The 20,866-nt window shown below is 45.0% G+C and overlaps 1 pseudogene across 1 annotated transcript; it reads left to right on the forward strand.

Annotated features, from left to right (window-relative positions):
• Positions 1 to 1,391: 1,391 nt before the first annotated feature.
• Positions 1,392 to 2,472, forward strand: LOC308236144 (actin-related protein 2/3 complex subunit 1A-like; annotated as a pseudogene). The gene has a single exon. The product of its transcript is annotated as an actin-related protein 2/3 complex subunit 1A-like (transcript).
• Positions 2,473 to 20,866: the final 18,394 nt, after the last annotated feature.

The raw sequence follows: 20,866 nt of genomic DNA on the forward strand, positions 1-20,866 counted from the left end.
TTAGCATATTAGGCTTTTATTATATAAGATAGCCTGAAAAAATGTACCAAAGCTTATATTGATAATAGAAGATCACCAGTGTGTGGCCAACAAAACATTAACTTCATTATCATAGCTGATAATCAGAATATCATTGTCTAATATAAGCATGTCAAACTCAAAGGCTAACAAGTGTCAAATAAACAAGGTTTAAGTTTATGTGGGCCGCAAAAAAACAAAAGCTTCAATTTTCAATGTATAACTTTGGTATACTAATAGCGTTATTACATATCAAGCAGATTATTTTATTTTTTACTTCACAGCAAAAATACTCCAATTCCCACTTTTCTTGGAAATGTTGGTGTTCGTCAGCAATTTTTCGTTTATTTTTAGTACCACTTGATTTTGATAGAGACATGCTGAATACAAAGGGCTGAAATAAATGAGTAATCGTTAACATAAAATAATAGAACATTTTAATAAAAATTAATATTTTTTCTTGAACATTAACTTACCAGACACTGAATAACTGCACAAATTAATAAGCATAACACAAATAAACCTATTTTTCTTGTTCTCCGAAAGCAAAATATTTCCTGGTGTGCACACCAAACAAGTCAGTACAAGACTAATGATGTGGCAATCAGCTGCTAAATATTTGCTGCTAGTATTAGTGGAGAGAAATGGTGCGCCTATGCATAAGGCGCATAAGGGAAGTGAAGGCAACACGATCATAATAACCAGTCATTGGAGAACACTGTAGTTGGTTAATAATAATCCTATCTAATAAAAGAGTAATATGCAAATTAACCATCACTCTGCTACACCCACAGGCCACACCCACCAGCCAATCAGGATCAAGTATGCAAATTAACCCAACCAAGATGGCTGTTAATTTGCATATCCAGGAGCAGAGCGAAGACTGAAGACAGCGTAGAAGGAAGCCAAGCGTTGCAGAAGGGAGCGAAGCTGCGGAGAAGCAAGCAAGCAGGGGGGGCGGAGAAGGGAGGGAAGCAGGTGGGGCTGCGGAGAAGGGAGGGAAGCAGACCGCCGCAGGAAGCCCTATTGCAGGAATCTTCCTGCAACAGGCCTCTAGTTGTCTATAACAGGATATTGTAAAATTTAAGTTACAAAATTTTTATTAAAACGTTTCTTACATGCCATTATATTGACTGGGCCACAAAAATATTTGTTGTGGGCCGCATGCGGCCCGTGGGCCACGAGTTTGACATGCTTGGTCTAGTAGATAGAAAAGATTAGCAGGGGCCGGAGCCTGTTCATGTCGACTGACCAGAGTCCGCGAATTCTCCACTCCGAGCCGGTCCGGACTGCCCCGACCCCAGCTTTCTATCCTTTGAAACCACTAATGATAATGCCCCTGCATCAATTTTTACTAGAGCCAATCACCTGTCATGCCTGGAACAGGGATCGTACCCAGATTGCCCTTAGCCCCAATAATCATGAAGTCCACATCTATAAAAAGAACGGGAGCCAGTGGGTGAAAGCTCATGAACTCAAGGAGCACAATGGACACATCACAGATATCAACTGGGCTCCCAAGAGCGACCACATCGTCACTTGGGGGGCAGACTGCAATGCTTATGTCTGGAGTCAGAAAGATGGTGTCTGGAAGCCAACCCTGGTGATCCTGAGAATTAACCGTGTAGCCACTTTTTTCAAGTGGTCCCCACTAGAGAACAAATTTGCTGTGGGAAGTGGAGCAAGGCTCATTTTTGTTTGTTACTTTGAGTCTGAAAATGACTGGTGGGTAAGCAAGCCCATTAAAAAGCCAATTCGCTCCACGGTCCTCAGCTTGGATTGGCATCCCAACAATGTTTTGCTGCCAGCAGGATCATGTGATTTCAAATGCGGAGTGTTTTCTGCATACGTTAAAGAAGTGGATGAAAAGCCAGCCAGTACACCCTGGGACAGCAAGATGCCTTTTGGTCAGCTGATGTCAGAGTTTGGTGGCAGTGGTACTGGTAGCTGGGTGCATGGCGTCAGCTTCTCTGCCAGTGGGAGTCGACTGGCCTGGGTCAGCCATGACAGCACTATATTCATTGCCAGTGCCTCAAAAGCATGCAGGTCTTAACTCTGGAAACAGAGTTCCTGCCCCTCCTGAGTGTGTCATTTGTCTTGGAGAATAGCATTGTAGCCGCTGGCCATGGCTGCTACTCAATGCTCTTTAACTATGATGACTGCAGCTACTGGACTTTGGTCTCTAAGCTAGACATTCCAAAACAGAGCATCCAACGCAACATGTCTACCATGGAACGCTTCCACAACATGGACAAGAGGGCCAAAACTGAGGGCTGCAATACAGCCTTGGAGACTCTGCACCAGAATAGCATCACTCAAGTATCTATGTATGAGGTGGATAAGTAAGATTGTCACAAATTTTGCACTACTGGCATTGATGGAGCCATGACAATTTGGGATTTCAAGACCCTCTAAGGCTTAGAGTCTTCCATCCAGGGCCTCCGGATAATGTGAAGCTGAGTGAAACACTGAAGCAAGGAAACACTGAAGACATGTATCGCGCAAATGTTGTTTGTGTGGTTTTGTTTGAATATAATTGATGAAAGTGTTGAATTTTTAAAAGCAGCAGTGATTGGGTTTTGTTTGTATTTTGGGTTTTTGTTTGTTTTTGTTCTTGTTTTTGGTTTTTGGTTTTGCTATTTCATTCCATTTTTGACCAAAGCTTCTCTTTTAGTAGTTTATTATGGAAATTGTCACACTAACTTAAAAGAAAGGGTGGAGAGATATGTAAATTGCTAAAAATTTATTTTTTTAAATATATTTTTATTGATTTTATACAGAGAGGAAGGGAGAGGGATAGAGAGCTAGAAACATCGATGAGAGAGAAACATCGATCAGCTGCCTCCTGCACACCCCCCACTGGGGATGTGCCCGCAACCAAGGTACATGCCCTTGACCGGAATCGAACCTGGGACCCTTGAGTCCCCAGGCCGACGCTCTATCCACTGAGCCAAACAGGTTTTGGCAAATTGCTAAAAATTTAAATAAAAATACTGAAGATGTAAAAAAGAAAAGAAAAGATTAGCAGGCACCCAAGTTAAATTTTTTATGTCTAATAGGGAAAGGGGTCGAGGGAGACAGATATTGTTTCACTAGGAAACCATAAGGAGGATAATCCTATGTAATAAAAGGCTGAATGACCAGTCGCTATGATGTGCACTGACCACCAGGGTGTAGTCAGTGCACTCAACGCAGGAGCTGCCCCCTGGTGGTCAGTGCGCTCCCCCGGGGAGGGGGGGGGGCGGGTAGTGGCTGCTCAACCAGAAGCCGGGCTCATGGCTGGCGACCTTAGCCGCAGTGGCAGGAGTCTCTCCCACCTCCACTGCAGGTGAGCCTTAAGGAGCAAGGGTCCTGGACTGTGAGAGGATGTCTGACTTCCAGCAGGCGGACATCCACGGAGAGATCCTGGACTGCTAGAGGGCACAGGCCGAACTGAGGGACCTCCCGCTCCCCGCCCCCAGTGCACAACTGTCTTGAATCCATTGTATGCTCTTGCCTCCTTTGTCAAATATTAATTGAGTACAATGAGTTGGGTCGATTTCTGGGTTCTCAGTTCTGTTCCACGGGTTTATATGTCTGTTCTTGTGCCAATACCAGGCAGTTTTGAGAACAGTGGCTTTGTAGTATAGCTTGATATCTGGTATTGTTATTCCTCCAACTTTGTTCTTCTTTCTCAGGATTGCTACTGCTATTTAAGGTCTTTTTTTATTCCATATGAATTTTTGGAGAGTTTGTTCTAGGTCTGTGAAATATTCTGTTGGTATCTTAATAGGGATTGCATTGAATCTATAGATTGCTTTGGGTAGTATGGACATTTTAATGATGTGAATTCTACCAATCCATGAACATGGTATGTTCTTCCATTTGTTTATGTCTTCCACTATCTCCTTTTTCATCATACTGTAGTTTTCCTAGTACAATTCTTTTACCTCCTTAGTTAAGTTTATTCCTAGGTATCTTAACTTTTTTGGTGCAATGGTAAATGGGATTGCTTTTTTGGTTTCTCTTTCTGTGAGTTCATTATTGGTGTATACAAAAACATAGATTTCTGGGTGTTAATTTTGTATCCTGCTACATTGCCGAATTTATTAAGTCTAGTAGTTTTTTAATGGAGTCTTGGGGATTTTCTAAGTACCATATCATGTCATCTGCTAATAATGACAGTTTTACTTCTTCTTTTCTAATTTGGATGCCTTTTATTTCTTCTTCTTGTCTAATGGCTAGCACTTCCAGTACTATGTCAAATGGAGTGGTGAAAGTGGGCATCCCTGCCTTGTTCCTGTTCTTAGGGAAAATGGTTGTAGTTTCTGCCCATTGAGTATGATGTTGGCTGTAGGTTTGTCATAGATGGCCTTTATCTTGTTGAGATATGCTCCCTCTATTCCCACTTTGCTGAGAGTTTTTATCAAAAATGGGTGTTGGATTTTGCCAAATGCTTTTTCTGCATCTATTGATATGATCATGTGATTTTTGTTTTTCAATTTGTTTATGTGATGGATGTATCACGTTTATTGATTTGCAAATATTGTACCACCCTTGCATCCCGGGAATAAATCCCACTTTATCATGGTATGTGATCTTTTTAATATATTGCTGGAAGCAATTTGCTAATATTTTGTTGAGAATTTTAGCATCTATGTTCATCAGGGATATTGGCCTGTAATTCTCTTTCTTTGTAGTGTCTTTATCTGGTTTTGGAATTAGGATAATGCTGGCCTCATAAAAAGAGTTTGGAAGTGTTCCTTCCTCTTGGATTTTCTGAAATAGTTTGAGGGTATAGGTGTTAGTTCTCTTTGAATGTTTGGAAAAATTCTCCTGTGAAGCCATCCGGTCCTGGGCTTTTGTTTGATGGAAGTTTTTTCATTACTGCTTCTATTTCATCGGTTGTTTTTGGCCTATTCATGTTTTTTTATTCTTTCTGGTCAACTTTTGGGAGATTATATTTTCCTAGGAATTTGTCTGTTTCATCCACATTGTCCAGCTTGTTGGCATATAGTTCTTCATAATATTTTCTTACAATCCTTTGTATTTCTGCAGTGTACGTGGTTACTTCTCCACTTTCGTTTCTGATATTATTTATTCGGGTCCTCTCTCTTTGTTTCTTGTTGAATCTGGCTAGTGTTTTATCAATTTTTTTTATCCTTTCAAAGAACCATCTCTTGGTTTCATTGATTTTTTTGTATTATTTTTTTGTTCTCTATGTTATTTATTTCTGCTCTAATCTTTATTATTTCCTTTCTTCTACTTACTCTGGGCTTTTAATGTAGTTCTCTTTCTAATTCTTTAAGCTGTGGAGTTAAATAGTTTTTTATGATTTTTCTTGTTTTTTGAGGTATGCCTGTAGTGCAATGAATTTCCCTCTCAGGACTGCTTTTGCTGTGTCCCAGAGATTTTGGGTTGTTGTGTGTTCATTTTCATTTGTTTTGAGGAAGTTTTTTATTTCTTTCTTGATCTCCTTGGTAACCCATTCAGTGTTTAATAAGATGCTATTTAGCCTCACATGTTTGAATATTTTTGAGTGTTTTACTGTAGTTGATTTCTAATTTCATTGTAGTGTGATCTGAGAATATGCTTGATATGATTTCAATCTTCTTGAACTTGTAGAGGCTTGTTTTGTATCCTAACATGTGGTGTATCTTTGTGAATGTTCCATGTGCACTTGAGAAGAATGCATATTCTGCTTCATTGGGGTGAAATGTTGGATACTAAATGTCAATTAAATCCATCTGATCCAGTGTGTCCTTTAGAGTCTCTGTTTCCTTGTTAAGTTTTTGTCTGAAAGATCTGTCCAGTGAAGTCAGAGGGGTGTTAAAGTCCCCTACTATGACTATATTGCTGTCAATCTATCCCTCAAAGTCCTCTAGAAGTTTTTTTATATATTTAGGTGTAGCTATCTTGGGTTCATATATGTTTATCAGAGTTATATCCTCTTGTTGAGTCGATCTCTTTAGTATTATGTAGTAACCTTTGTTGTCTCTCTTTTTTTAAATATATTTTTATGGATTTCAGAGAGGAAGGGAGAAGAAGAGAGAGATAGAAACATCAATGATGAGAGAGAATCATTGATCAACTGCCTCCTGCATGCCCCTTACTGGGGATCGAGCCCACAACCTGGGTATGTGCCCTTAACCAGAATCGAACCTGAGACCCTTCAGTCTGCAGGCCTACACTCTACCCACTGAGCCAAACCAGCTAGGGCACCTTTGTTGTCCCTTTAGATGGCCTTCATTTTAAGGTCTATTTTGTCAGATATGAGTATTGCTACTCCAGCTTTTTTTTCTTTTCCATTTGCATGGAAAAATTTTTTCCATCCCTTCACTTTCATCCTGTGTGTGTCTTTTGTTTTGAGGTGGGTCTCTTGTAAACAGCATATAGTTGGGTCATGTTTTTGTATCCATTCAATTTGATTGATTGGAGCATTTAATCCATTTCCATTTAGGGTTATTATTGAGAGGTACTTACTTATAGCCATTTTAATTCTGTATGGCTAGGTTTCTCCCTTTGTTTCTTCTTCTCAGCAATCCCTTACAGCAATCCCTTTAGCATTTCTTATATTGCTGGCTTGGTGGTGATGAACTACCTTAGCCTTTTTTTGTCTGGGAAGCTCTTTATTTGACTGTCTATTTTGAATGATAGCCTTGCTGGATATAATAATCTTGGTCTCAGATCCTTGTTTTCTATTACCTTGAGTACTTCATGTCATTCCCTTCTGGCCTGTAGAGTCTCTGATGATAAATCTGGTGTCAGCCTTATGGGAACTCCTTGGTAGGTAACAGTTTTCTTTTCTCTTGCTGCCTTTAAGAGTCTCTCTTTGTCTTTAATTTTTGGCATTTTAATGATGATGTGTCTGGGCATGAGTCTGTTTGGGTTCTTCTTGTTTGGGGTTCTCTGTGCCTCCTGAACTTGTGTGACTTTTTTCCTTTATCAGGTTAGGGAAGCTTTCTGCCATTATTTCTTCAAATACCTTCTCTATTTTTTCTTCCTTTCTGCCTCTTCTGGCACACCTGCTATTCTAATATTGTTACGTTTCACATTGTCCCACAGCTCCCTTAAGCTGTCCTCCTGTTTTTTAATTGTTTTTTCTTTTTGGTTCTCTGATTGAGTAATATTTTCAACTCTGTCTTCTAATTCACTGAGCCAGCTGGGGGTTGGGGGGGAGGAAAGGGGGACTGCTGTGGCTGAGTCACCATTGGGGTCTTTAGCCTCAATCTGGGGGGGGGAGAGAGGCAGGGTCCTGGACCCCAGAATGTTAAGTGGAGGCCAGAGAGAATGCCCACCTGCGAACCAAAGAGAGGGTACAAGTGTGGCAACAGCAGCCTCCAGCCAGCACAGGAGGGATGGATGGGGGTAAGGAGGCCAGACCCTGCACTGACAAGCTGGGGGCTCAGGCCACCACCCCTCTGGCCTGTTTCCTCACCAGTCAGATGGGCTACCACACCCCCTGCACCCACACTCCCCACAGAGGAGGGCTACCTTTGAAGAGCACTTTTCCTCTCTTGGGAGCCAGTTTCCCCATTTGTAAAATGAGAAATGATGCCAGCGGGCCCTGGGGTCTCAAATAAGGGGGTCTGGGTCCCACAGCCCTCATCTGTTCAGACAGAGGTGCATCTCTTATTTGTCCAGTGGAGTAAGATTTTACTGGAAGAAAGGGCCAAAGGGTAGTAAAAAAACAACCCCCCACGGCTTTAGAACATGGGTCACGAATTCAAATGTAAACAGCACAAACGGGTGAGGTGGGCAAAGGATGATGGGTAGGCTGAAGAGACTGCCCGCCTATCCACCCACAGGGCAGGTCTGCCCACCTCCTACTCTGCTCCTGCCAGCGGCAGATTTTAAAATCTAAAGCACAGCCCTAACCGGTTTGGCTCAGTGGGTAGAGTGTAGGCCTGTGGACTGAAGGGTCCCAGGTTCAGTTTTGGTAAAGGGCACATGCCCAGGTTGCAGGCTTGATACCTAGTGGGGGACATGCAGGAAGCAGCCAAGCAATGATTGTCTCTCATCATTGAGGTTTCTATCTCTCTCTCCCTCTCCCTTCCTCTCTATGATCAATAAAAAATATTATTAAAAAATAATAAAATTTAAAGCAAGAATGCTGCCAGACAAAGAAAACACACCTGCAGCCCGAGGTGGCCCAGGCACTGCCAGCTGGCAGCCTGCACTCCCAGGGCCCCACAGCTCCTCCTCATTTCTCTGTAGGATGTGGAGGCATCTCGCACCAAAAACATAGGGCAGCCCTGGCCAGTAGCTCAGTGGTTAGAGCGTCAGCCTCCTCACCAAAGGGTCTTGGGTTTGATTCCTGGTCAAGGACATGTACCAGGGTTGCAGGTTCAATCCCCGGCCCCAGTTGGGATGCCTGAGGGAGGCAACCAATTGATGTTTCTCTCTCTCTCTCTCCCCCACATCCCTCCCTTCCACTCTCTCTAATAATCAATGGAAAATGTGTCCTCGGGTGAGGATTAACAACAATAAAAACACCTAGGGCAGACCAGCATAACGCGGCCCTGGCCTTCTTCCTTCCTCTCCTACACAAAAAGCCAGACAACGGTGGGCTCACCTGGGGTGGGGGGTGCAGGAGGGTCTGTTAGTAAAGGACACATGGGGTGGGAGGAGGCATGGCTTGATGAATCACACACTCTCAGGCCCAGCGGGGGCATTCAGGGGCACCCTGCAGCCCAATGTCCGAGGAAAAAAGGTCCGTAGATAGGGACACAGCAGCTTGGCAGAGGCATGGCATCTGAAATGCAGACTGTGACTGACAGACAGACAGAGACCCTCCTCCCAGGAAGCCAGGCAGCCAAATAATAGAGGATGAGTGGTGTGTCCCCAAGTACAAATGTCAGAAAGTTTTAGAGGTTCATGTGCAGCATGAAACAACAGTGAGTATGAAAAGCCGGGCAGTGGCTGAATCCCTGGCAGGGAGGGAGGGTGCTCCTGGAAGTCTGGTCTTGTTTGCATCTTGCTTTGGTGAAAAGCCAGTTGTGCATACACTGAGGATCATGTGTGTCTCACATTTTAATTAAAAAATGTAAAAACCCACACAGCATTGATAGTCATGGCGAGAACACTAGTCCTCCTTCAGAGCTCTTTCATTCTTCCCGGCTCTCTTAAGAAAGTCTCCGTCAGGTGCTAGGATGGCTCCAACACCTCCCAAAGTTGGCCAAGTCCCCTGCTGACCGAGGGCAGGCCTCAGGTTTAGGCTCTTAGACACAGGCAAGCATCTCTGGGTATCCTATATAATAAAAGGGTAATATGGAAATTGACCCTAAAAGCAGAACGACCGAGAACGACCAGTTGCTATGACATGCACTGACCACCAGGGGGCAGAAGCTCAATGGAGGAACTGCCCACTGGTGGTCAGTGCGCTCCCACAGGGGGAGCTCTGTTCAGCCACAAGTGGGACTGACAGCTGTGAGCACAGCAGCAGTGGCTGGAGCCTCTCCCGCCTCCTCGCCTTCTTGGCAGTGCTAAGGCTCTCAGACTGCAGCTTAGACCCACTCCCAGGGAGAACGGGCCTAAGCCATCAGTCGTACATCCCCTGAGGGCTCCCAGAGGGATGTCTGACTGCCAGCTTAGGCCTGATACCCCAGGGAGTGGGCCTAAGCTGGCAGGTGGACATCCCCCGAGGGGTCCCAGACTGTGAGAGGGTGCAGGCCGAGCTGAGGGACACCCCCCCAAGTGCACGAATTTTCTTGCACCAGGCCTCTAATATTTTAATAATCATTGTATTTATTTCCATGGCAAGTGATTTTGGTTTTCCATTCATGAACTTTTCATTTAAAAAAACATTTATTTCTGCTGTTGAAAGAGCAAGCCAGTTCAAGTGTGGGTGGTTGTTGAAGCTGACTGATGGGTACCTGAGAGGTTATTTTCATTATGTTCTTCTTTCCACTTTTTGTAAATAAATCTTTATTGTTCAGATTATTGCAGTTGTTCCTCTTTTTTCCCCCCATAGCTCCCCTCCACCCAGTTCCCACCCCACCCTCTCCCCTTACCTCCCCCACACTGTCCTCATCCATAGGTGTACGATTTTTTCCAGTCTCTTCCCGTACCCCCCACACCCCTTTACCCCGGAGAATTGTCAGTCCACTCCCTTTCTATGCCCCTGATTCTATTATATTCACCAGTTTATTCTGTTCATCAGATTTTTTATTCACTTGATTTTTAGATTCACTTGTTGATAGGTATGTATTTGTTGTCATTTTGCTATTCATAATTTTTATCTTTACCTTTTTCTTCTTCTTCCTCTTCTTAAAGAATACCTTCCAGCATTTCATATAATACTGGTTTGGTGGTGATGAACTCCTTTAGCTTTTTCTTATCTGTGAAGCTCTTTATCTGACCTTCAATTCTGAATGATAGCTCTGCTGGGTAGAGTAATCTTGATTGTAGGTTCTTGCAATTCATCACTTTGAATATTTCTTGCCACTCCCTTCTGACCTACATAGTTTCTGTTGAGAAATCAGCTGACAATCGTATGGGTGCTCCCTTGTAGGTAGCTAGCTGTTTTTCTCTTGCTGCTTTTAATATTTTCTCTTTGTCTTTTGTTCTTGGCATTTTAATTATGATGTGTCTTGGTGTGGTCCTCTTTGGATTCCTTTTGTTTGGGGTTCTCTGTGCTTCCTGGACTTGTAAGTCTACTTCTTTCACCAGGTAGGGGAAGTTTTCTGTCATTATTTCTTCTAATAGGTTTTCAATATCTTGCTCTCTCTCTTCTTCTGGCACCCACATAATTCAGATGCTGTTACGCTTGAAGTTGTCCCAGAGGCTCCTTACACTATCTTCATATTTTTAGATTCTTTTTTCTTTTTGCTTTTCCAGTTGGGTGTTTTTTGCTTCTTCATATTTCAAATCTTTGACTTGATTCTTGTGATCCTCTAGTCTGCTGTTGGATATCTGTATATTATTCTTTATTTCAGTCAGTGTATGTTTAATTTCTAGTTGGTCCTTTTTCATATCCTCGAGGGTCTCACTAAATTTATCAGCCTTTTCTAGGAAATTCTTGAAAAACCTTATAACCATGGTTTTGAACTCTGAATCCAGTAGTTTGCTTTCCTCCATTTCTTTCATTTGTGGCCTGTTCCTTTGTCTCTGCATTTTGGTTGCTTCCCTGTGTTGATAGAGTGGCTTTGTGTGCTAGGTGTCTTGTAGGGCCCAGTGGCTCAGCCTCCCCAATTACCTGAGGTGGACACTCTTGGTGCACCCTTTTGTGGGCTGTGTGCACAGCCTTGTTGTAGTTAAGCCTTGATTGTTGTTGGTATCACTGGGAGGAATTGACCTCCAGGCCAATTGGCTATGAGGATCAGCTGTGTCTACAATGGGAGAATTTCTGTGCTGGAGACACCCTTATGGGGTAAGACTTGCTTCAGTGGGGCTTTGGTGCTCACTGAGTCTGCCCCTTGAGTGTGTCCCTTGTGGATCTGAGGAGTTGTAATCTGGATGGTCCCACTCTGACCATATACACTGGCTCTTGGATCTCCAAGGAGGTGCAAATTTAGCCTCTGCCTGAGGCCACCCACCAGGAGCTACAGAGAGATCTGCAGATTCCTCTTCTTTGTTTGGGGTTTGGAGTTACCCAAATGAGGCCCAGCTGTGAAGCAATGCAAGCTGCTGTGGGGCCTTGGAAGTTCTGGGGCTCTCTGATCCAGGGGCAGTTTGTTAGGTAATTTTAGATTGCAAAGGGCCAGGCCATTCATATGCAAAAGCCTCTGCGCACAGCTTGGGTGCAGCAGGGTCTCAGGGAATCAAGAGGGCAGAGCAAACAGCTATGGCTCATCCTCAGCCCTGCCCTAAGAGGACCCCGGGTCTCAGTGTGCCTAGGTAATTGCTGCAAGCACCTCTGAGAGAAAAGCGCCCTGGGGTTCCACCCAAAGCCAGACAGTCCAATTTCTCCTCCTCTGAGTCTGGGTCCCCAGAGTCTTGCCCAGAACTGGAGTTCAGAGCAGTCTGGAGCTTGTGTCTCTCTCCCAATTGAAAAAGACAACAGCGTACTCAGTTGCCAGCCCTCTCTGTGTGCTCACCTCCATACCTCTGCACTTTACTTCTGCAGCTCCTCTGAGTCTCAGTGTGCTTTTCTCTTTCCTTCTAGTTGTAGAATTTCCACTCAGCCAGCCTTCCTGTGGTTCTGGATGATGTCCGTTTTGTCTTTTAGTTGTAGTTTTGAAGTGGTTGTGCGAGGCTGCAATTTCAGGTGTTTACCTATGCAGCCACCTTGGTTTTTCTCTTCTTTCTACTTTTGTATCAGCTTCACATTTACCCAAATAAAATGCATTTGTTTGTTTTTTTAATTAGGCCAATTAACAAAGTTCTGGTGTAAATAATTGTACCTGATGGGTATGGATTTGTCTGAAATCGTGATGGGAGCATGTGAAGCCTGCATTTAGGACAAGACTGACGGGAGAGATGGGGGGGGAGGCAGAGGCCCAGGGTGGGGCAGCCTTGAGCTTTCCCTGGGACTAGGGCACAGGCCTGGGAAGGGGAGCAAGAACCCTTCCTACCCCCGGGCCCACTGGTTTCACCACAGAGAAACCGGGCTGCAGTGGGGCCAGGACAGGCTGTAAAGATTCAGCTGAGGAAGGAGGGCATACAGGAGATGCACACTCTGAAGGCTAAGGTCAGAGCCAAACCCTAGATCAGAGGGAGGGAGGTCCAGCTGGACACTTTCTCCCCTGGGACCTGTCCAACTCGCTCAGGACAAGACACCTGCCCACCGAGCATCCTCAGGGCATACTGGCTGTGCAGGGACATCAGAGGCCACCTCATCTGACTGCCATCCCCTTACCCCATTAGAGAAGAGGAAACTGAGAAGCCCAGAGAGGGGAAGTGATTTTCCCGCAGTCACAGAGCAGCCCCCAGCCCCTCACCATCCTTCTGCCACCTTGGTCAGGATCAGGAGTCCTGCCCACACCCCTGCCCGCTGTGCTGCCTTTAGGCCTCTGGACCTGCCGGCTGCCCCACCTGGGTAGACGATGAAGACCTGGGCCCCAGACACCCGGGAAGCCCAGTAGGGCCCCATCTGGATTTGGGATTTGCTCTGTTTGGCCATTTCCGGCCTCCCCACCATCCTCTCCTACAGCATCGGCACAGTCCCCAGCCATCCTCACTGGGTCTGCCACCCCCTGACCCCTCCACCCACTACACCCCAACCCCTGAGTGTGTGTAGGGGGGCAGAGGGTGGGGTGAGACAGGCCCTAGTTCAGTCAGGGAAGTTAGAATGGGGGTGGGCCCTCGGCTTCCTGTTGTTCATCGCCCTGGGGCTCTGGGGGGATTTCCCTGGCTACCCCCACCCCCCATGGAAGGGGAAGGAGCCCAGGTGAGTCACAGACCTGGGACAGGAGCCCAAAGTTGAGAAGGGGTGGGAGGAGCTTTGTCACCAAGTTACCAGGGCTAGGGCCCCCTTTGGCCCTGGGCCCATGACAGGCCTGTGGGACCCTTCCAAAAGCAACTGCCACCCAGCACCCAGCACCCCCCTCCCCTTGCCCTGGCTGTTCTGACAGGTGCTTACCTTGGTGCCGGGGCCAGTTTGGGACATGGAGAATGGGGAGGTCTTATTCTGGGGGTTCTGTGAAGAGAAAGTTGGGGTGGAGATAGGACCAGTGACATGAAGCAGCTTTTGACACCTGTCCCAACCCCCTCCCACACAGCCCTCTTCTGCTGCCTTCTCGCCTCCCCACCCCTAGCTCATCCATGCCCCCTAACCTGGTGGTTAGTGTCCTGTCCATTTCTTTCAGTGTCTTCAATGAGAGGGGGAGGGGAGGTTTCACCCGCTGCCCCGAAGCTCCCACCACCCGCCCTGCATACCCTCTGATTCCCACACACATGTGTGCTCTAATGAGAAGTCCAGACCTTGCTTCTTGGCCTCCAGGGGCTTAGACACTCTTATTTCTGGGGACAGAGGAGGATGGAAGTGGGTGAGGAAGGGCAAGCTCCCGGCCCTTCCTCCAGCACCATCACAGCCTCTCCCCCAAGGCCCAGCTTGCCACCTGGGGGCTCACCCACAGCCTTGTCCTTTTATCACCCGCCATGTCTTCTAATTCACTGATTTGATCCTAAGCTTCCCCTTATCTGCTGTGTATTCCTTCCAATGTGTTCTTTATTTGTGTTGTGTCATTCTTTATCTCAGACTGTTTTTTTTCATAGTTACTATATCTTTTTTCATACTGTTGAGCATTTTTAACACCATTACTCTGAACTCTGTTTCAGATAAATTTCTTATCTCTGCTTCATTTATCTCTTCTTCTGGAGAAGTCTCTAGTTCTTTCATTTGGGGGTTGTTTCTTGGTCTCCTCATTTTGATTGTCTGCTTGGGTTTGTGACTATGTATTAGGTAGATCCTCTATACCTCTCAACCTGTAGTGCAGGACAGTGTTAAAGGCTGTTTCTGACCAATAGAATCAGGCAAAGACTCAAAGCCTCTAGAGACCGCCTCTGTCTACAGAGTAAAAGGATTCTAACTTGAATTGCCCCCAGGCAATCACCCTCAGATGTAGGGAGAGTTTTTTCAACAGGGTGGGGCAGTTGCTTCTGCCTGGAGGCTAATTATTACTTTTAATCTCTTAAGTGGCCTCAGGGCAAGGTGTTTTCCAATATGGTGTGTTGACTGTCTTCCCCCTAAGCACGACAAATGTCTATGTGGGAAAGATGTCCTCCACTGCCTGATGGAATGACTCAGCCAAGGGAACTTGGGGTGTCTGCCTTCTGAGTTCTATCCTCCCAGAGCCCCCAGTCCTGGGTTCTACTCTCACAGCTCTAGTCTACTTTACCCTCCCTCTGCCAAAGCACAAAGTGGGTGGCACCACAGGGAATTTTTGTGCATTGGCCCTTCAAGAAGGTGTCCAAACTTTTAGCTGCCACTCCCGGGCAGACAGCAACCCGCTGCTTTTCATAGCTAGATGTTATGGGAGTACACTCCTCAGATTTGGTGTTCTCTGCTGGGGATCCCAGCTTTGGGATTAAGGTCCCAGAGTTCATAGTGGCACCCCCCACAGCTGAGCTATCTCTCCAGGACTTCAGTTGCTGTCTGTGGGCGCCCCACCAGCTCTTTCAAGCTTCTGCCCCTCCTACCAGTCTCTATGAGGTCTCCACCTTCGGTCCTTGGGTATCAAGGTTCTCTCCCGTGAGTTTTCTATTGACTATTCAGGAAGTCTTTCTGTATTTCAGTTGTAATTCTAGCTTGTAGAGATTTGTATTTTTAAAATGGCCCAGACCAGAGTTCCTGATATTTGCATCTCAAAGGTCCTGGGACTTTGGATTTGGAAGCCAATTATAGCATCTTGAGCTGAATAGGGGAATGTGAAATGATTTAGTGGGCTTAATATTCTGGAGCCACACCTCTGACCCTGAAAACACTACATAGTAAAACAAGGACAGTACTTTAATCCCTCAAGGATTGGCAAATGTTGGCAAAAGGACGAACTAATTCATCCATTTTGAAATGTTTCTTTCTATTTGAGTATATTTTTCTCAGAGGTTCTGTAGCAATTACAGAGAGATCTAGTTTACAGGTAGCATATAGCTGAGTGCCATTTCTGACTCATAACTGCTTACAGGTATGGAAAAGACACATTGATCTAAGAAGGCCTCATTCTCCGTTCACTTCCCTGGGAATGTGAAAACAGGTCTAGCTGCAGGCAGGGTAGCATTAAACTTAATGGTGCCATTAACTGGCCAAACCTCTTCATTGTCCACTTTATAGTGCAGCCAGGCTTATGTTGCAAAAGAAGGTTAGACTTTTTTTTTTTTTTTTAGCCTTTTTTTTTTTTTTTCTTGAGGGATCCTGAGTCAAATTTCTCCCAGTTGAAGAGTTTGTATCCCAAAAGAAAAGGGGACTCTCTAGGCACTGTGGCCTGGTTCCCCATCTACAGAGCCATGTGTAGCAAGCCCAGGTTAGGCACCTCTGCAAGTCTCTGGGCTATTTGGGCCATTCTGAGTAGGGTGAGTCTCCTGTTAAGCATTCTCTGACTCTCATGGAAGTTAATAATGAAAAGATGGTTAGTAAACATTTGGTCATCCTCAAGATTAGCTTCCTCTTGGGGGTTCCCTTAAAATCATGATTTTCCCTTTTTGGTTCAGAATCCATTTCATTTAGTTCTAAATACATATTAGCTTTCTGGGGGGTGGGGAGACATGTGGGCATCACTGATTTTAAAATCTCTACCAGGTGAATTGGGACCAAAGTGACCAGCAAAATATGTTGCCTCTTAACATGCCCTAATTGAAAGGGGACAGGTTCTGATTTTAAAACAGCCATTGGTTGCTTAGACACCCCTACCATTTGTACAGAAGCTTTACTCTGGGGGAGAGGAACACTTAGATGGGTAGGGTTAAGAACAGATAAAGAAGCCCCAGTATCTACAAGGGCCTTAGTAACGTCCCCTTTTAAGATAATTTCAATTTTTGCTAAAATATTAGTAAAGAGAAGGGGGAAATACCCTCTCATAGTCCTGGAGCAACCCTGTTTGCTTCTGTTTCCTCTTTGTAAATCACACTTCAGGTTTTCTTGTTAAACAATCTTTCTTATGGTGACCTCGCTTTTTATTGCAAAAGACTCCTCTCTGGTTTCACAGCAGACCTTGTTTAGTAATTCTGTTGCCTTGCTCTCAGAAACAGTGGGTGTATTAGTTGAAATAGGTCAGAACAGGCAGGATTACATGTTCTGTTAAATTTTTGTGAATCCATCACGGTCCCAGACAAAGTCGGGAACAATTGCTAGTTCTTTTCTAGCTGAGACCAGCTTTTTCCAAAGGGAGCTGTTAGAATTCCTATTCTCATTTTCCTTCAAGTCAGTGGTAACAGAGGAGACAGAAGGGGAATGAATGTAAAAGGGAGAGGAAAGGGCAAGTCCGGACAAGGAAGGTCAGAAAGGAAGGGGGGAGAATGGGGTGTAGGCATTTATTAACTTCAGAATAGTTCTGAGATAGTCTCTAAAATTTCTTATTAATTCCATCCTTTTTTTGTAAGAATTATTTTTTCTATGCTTCACCTTAAAGCTTCTAATTTCCAAATCAAGATATGCTTCCCATATAGGCATTCAGTTTAATTTCAGAGCCTGCATTTTTCTAATTTCTGCATGCAAAATATTAATGTAGGTACCCCAAAACAACTGCATTTTGGCCATTTCTAAGTTGATATTTTCTAGTTAAATCTTCCCATTTCTGTAAAGCACTTGCAAGTAAAGGCTTCATATCAGGAGTATTAAATGAGGGCTGGGGTTTGGGAGCTTCTGGCCTTGGAGGCACAATTTCCCATGTTAATTTTTTTTTATTTTTTGGATATCTGTGGTCTGAGCAAACTTCCTAGATATGTTATGTAGTGGGTCAAGCGTGGCCTCAGTATCTCTCTCAGCTGTCTAAAAAAACATGAGAGGAAAACCAAGATGGCGGCATAGGTAAACACCTAAACTGCTGCCTCGCACAACAATTTCAAAACTACAACTAAAAGACAGAACGGACACCATCCAGAACCACAGGAAAGCAGGCTGAGTGAAAATTCTACAACTAGAAGGAAGGAGAAAAGCTCACAGAGAATTGGAGGTACGGCAAAGGGGCTTTGTGCGCGCAGAGAGGAAGGGCGGCTGAGAGCTTGGCTGACTTCCTCTGGCGGAAGGGGGAAGGAAGCCTCGGACCGCGAGCTGGGAAAGGCAGAAGTCTGAAGGCGCACACGGGCCAGTGCGCACAAAGGCTGCGGAGGTAACCATAGGCTTTCCCTAGTGAAAGGGAGTCAGAGGATCCTGACTGAGCCCCAGTTCTGACTGCAGTGAACCCCGGTTCCAGGCGAGCCCCTGGGGACCCACGCTCTTGTAGGGGGAGTCTGGACTCTCGGGCGGAGACTCAGGAGCCGGGGAAGGCGGAGGACTGAAAGTGCGCACACGCGCCGCGCCGGTGCGCACAAAGGCTGCGGGGGTTGCCACAGGCTTTCCCTAGTGGAGGGGAGTCAGAGGATTCTGACTGCACCGAGCCCCAGTTCTGACTGCAGTGAACCCCAGTTCCAGGCGAGCCCCTGGGGACCCACGCTCTTGTGGGGGGAGTCTGGACTCTCAGGCGGAGACTCGAGCTGGGGAAGGCGGAGGACTGAAAGCGCACATGCGCGCAGGGGCGGGGCTGACAGGAAGCCAAGACTGAGACTCCACCCCATCCAAGCTGAGCACAGAGGCTATTGCAGTTTGGCAAGTCTAATCCTGTAAGGCTGTCTCCAGCACCGAACTTCTCCCAGCATAGACACAGCTGATCCTTACAGCCAACTGGCCCGGAGGTCAATTCTTCCCAGTGATACCAACAACAATAAAGACTTAATTACAACAAGGCTGTACACACAGTCCACAAAGGGGTGCACCAAGAGTGTCCACCTCAGGTTAACTGGGGAAGCAGACCCACTGGGCCATATTGGAAACCTAGCACAAATATCTACCTTACCAACTCAGGGATTCAGTGAAAATGCGGGGTCAAAGAATCAGATCACAAACGAAAGAAATGGAGGAAAACAAACGACTGGATATAGAATTCAAAACCACCGTTATAAGACTTTTTAAGAATATCCTAGAAAAGGCCGATAAATATAACGAGACCCTCGAAGAGATGAAAAAGGACCAACTAGAAATTAAACATACACTGACTGAAATAAAAAATATTATACAGAGACCCAGAAACAGAATAGAGGAACACAAGAATCAAGTCAAAGAATTGAAATACAAAGAAGCAAAAAACACTCAACCGAAAAAGCAAAAAGCAAAAAAAAAAAATCCAAAAAGTTGAAGATAATGTAAGAAGACTCTGGGACAACTTCAAGCGTACCAACATCAGAATTATGGGGGTGCCAGAAGAAGAGAGAGAGCAAGATACTGAAAACCTATTTGAAGAAATAATGACCGAAAACTTCCCCCACCTGATGAAAGAAATAGACTTACAAGTCCAGGAAGCCCACAGAACCCCAAACAAAAGGAATCCAAAGAGGACCACACCAAGACACATCATAATTAAAATGCCAAGAGCAAAAGACAAAGAGAGAATATTAAAAGCAGCAAGAGAAAAACAGTTAATTACCTACAAGGGAGCACCCATACGACTGTCAGCTGACTTCTCAACAGAAACTATGCAGGCCAGACGGGAGTGGCAAGAAATTTTCAATGTGATGAATAGCAAGAACCTACAACCAAGATTACTCTACCCAGCAAAGCTATCATTCAGAATTGAAGGGCAGATAAAGAGCTTCACAGATAAGAAAAAGCTGAAGGAGTTCATCACCACCAAACCAGTACTATATGAAATGCTGAAAGGTATTCTTAAAGAAGAGGAAGAAGAAAAAAGTAAAGAGAAAAAATTATGAACAACAAATACATATCTATCAACAAGCCAACCTAAAAATCAAGTGAATTAAAAACCTGAGGAGCAGAATAATCTGGTGAATATAATAGAATCAGGGGCATAGAAAGGGAGTGGGCTGATAATTCTCAGGGGGAAAGGGGTATGGGGGGGTTCATGAAGAGAATGGACAAAAATCATACACCTATGGATGAGGACAGTGGGGGGGAGGTAAGGGCAGAAGGTGGGGTGGGAAAGGGGTGGAGGGGAGCTATGGGGGGAAAAAGGAGAAATAATTGTAATAATCTGAATAAAGATTTATTTTAAAAAAAATAAAATAAAAAAATAAAAAATAAAAAAACATGAAGTGTTCGGGGCCAAGTCTTATGATGGCCCCCTAGATGAACCAGTTAGTTAATTACAGTTGAGTTGGGCCTTCCCTATGGGGCTCCTGCACCTAAGAATAACCAAGAATCAGACTGGAGGGAGGATGTGCCCCTATCTCTCATGAGCTGATGAGTCCAGCTCATTTATACAGCAAAGGTTTTTTGCTCAGACTCAAAGAAAGTAATTCCAGTTAAAAAGCCAAAATCAAAACCAGCCACCCATTTTTTTTCCTCCACTCCCGCCTTAGCCTGAGTTCTGTCAACCCTTAACCTGGGTTCTGTCAACCCTTAACCTTAATTCCACCTCAAGGATTTTAAGACACAGCTCAAATAAAGTTGGACCCTCTACCAAAAGAAGGGGAAGGTCCTGAATCCAAGGGGCAACTCACCCACGTTCACCCAATGGGCAGAGAACCTGCGGGCTCAATGGGCCCTTTGCTGGATCCTAGAGCCAAGTCCGGGTCTGCTGGAAGGTCCTGGGTGAGCTTCTTTGGAATCCTGCCGCAAATACGCCAAGTAATGTTAACATAAAAGCATTCAAACCTGTGAAGAATTTGTGTGAGCTTATTTAAGCTGAAATGTCGACAATTGCCGGGAAGCAGTATCTCAACGAATTGGGAGAGTGCTCCAGAGAATAGCAGTTTTTTCATCTATTTTTATACATAGCAATCACAGGAGGGGACCTAGGTGGGTTACATGAAATCCATTGGTGAAAGATTAGAGAGGCAGGAGAAAGCAAAGTGGTGAAACCTCTGGGATTGGATAAAAACTAAAATGATAGACACATACTTAGATGGGTGCAGGATAGTTAACAGTCAATAATGAACATGATAACAATAACAATGAAGGAATCTGTGGTATCTATCCTGGCGCCCAGGCACATTAGGTTGTGTCTTAAGGGTTCGGGGGGCCAGGGAGGGGGGGCGGGGAGGGAAGTTACAAGTTACCCTGACGTTTCACGGATATGTTATCATAGATGCAAAAAGACAGATAGGCTCAGTTAAAATAAAGGTTGACCTTGCCAGTGAAGATACCAATCTAGGACGTAACTACCCACCATAACTGCTTTTAGTTAAAGTTTAATTTCAGAACATCTTTTGTGATTACTTTAGGTCTCTGAGTTTGCAAGACTGCCATGCAGGCCTTCCCTGAGCTTGTCATGTTAGCATG

The sequence above is a fragment of the Plecotus auritus genome (assembly GCF_963455305.1).
Source record: "Plecotus auritus genome assembly, chromosome: 10".
NCBI classification, from domain to species: Eukaryota; Metazoa; Chordata; class Mammalia; order Chiroptera; family Vespertilionidae; genus Plecotus; species Plecotus auritus.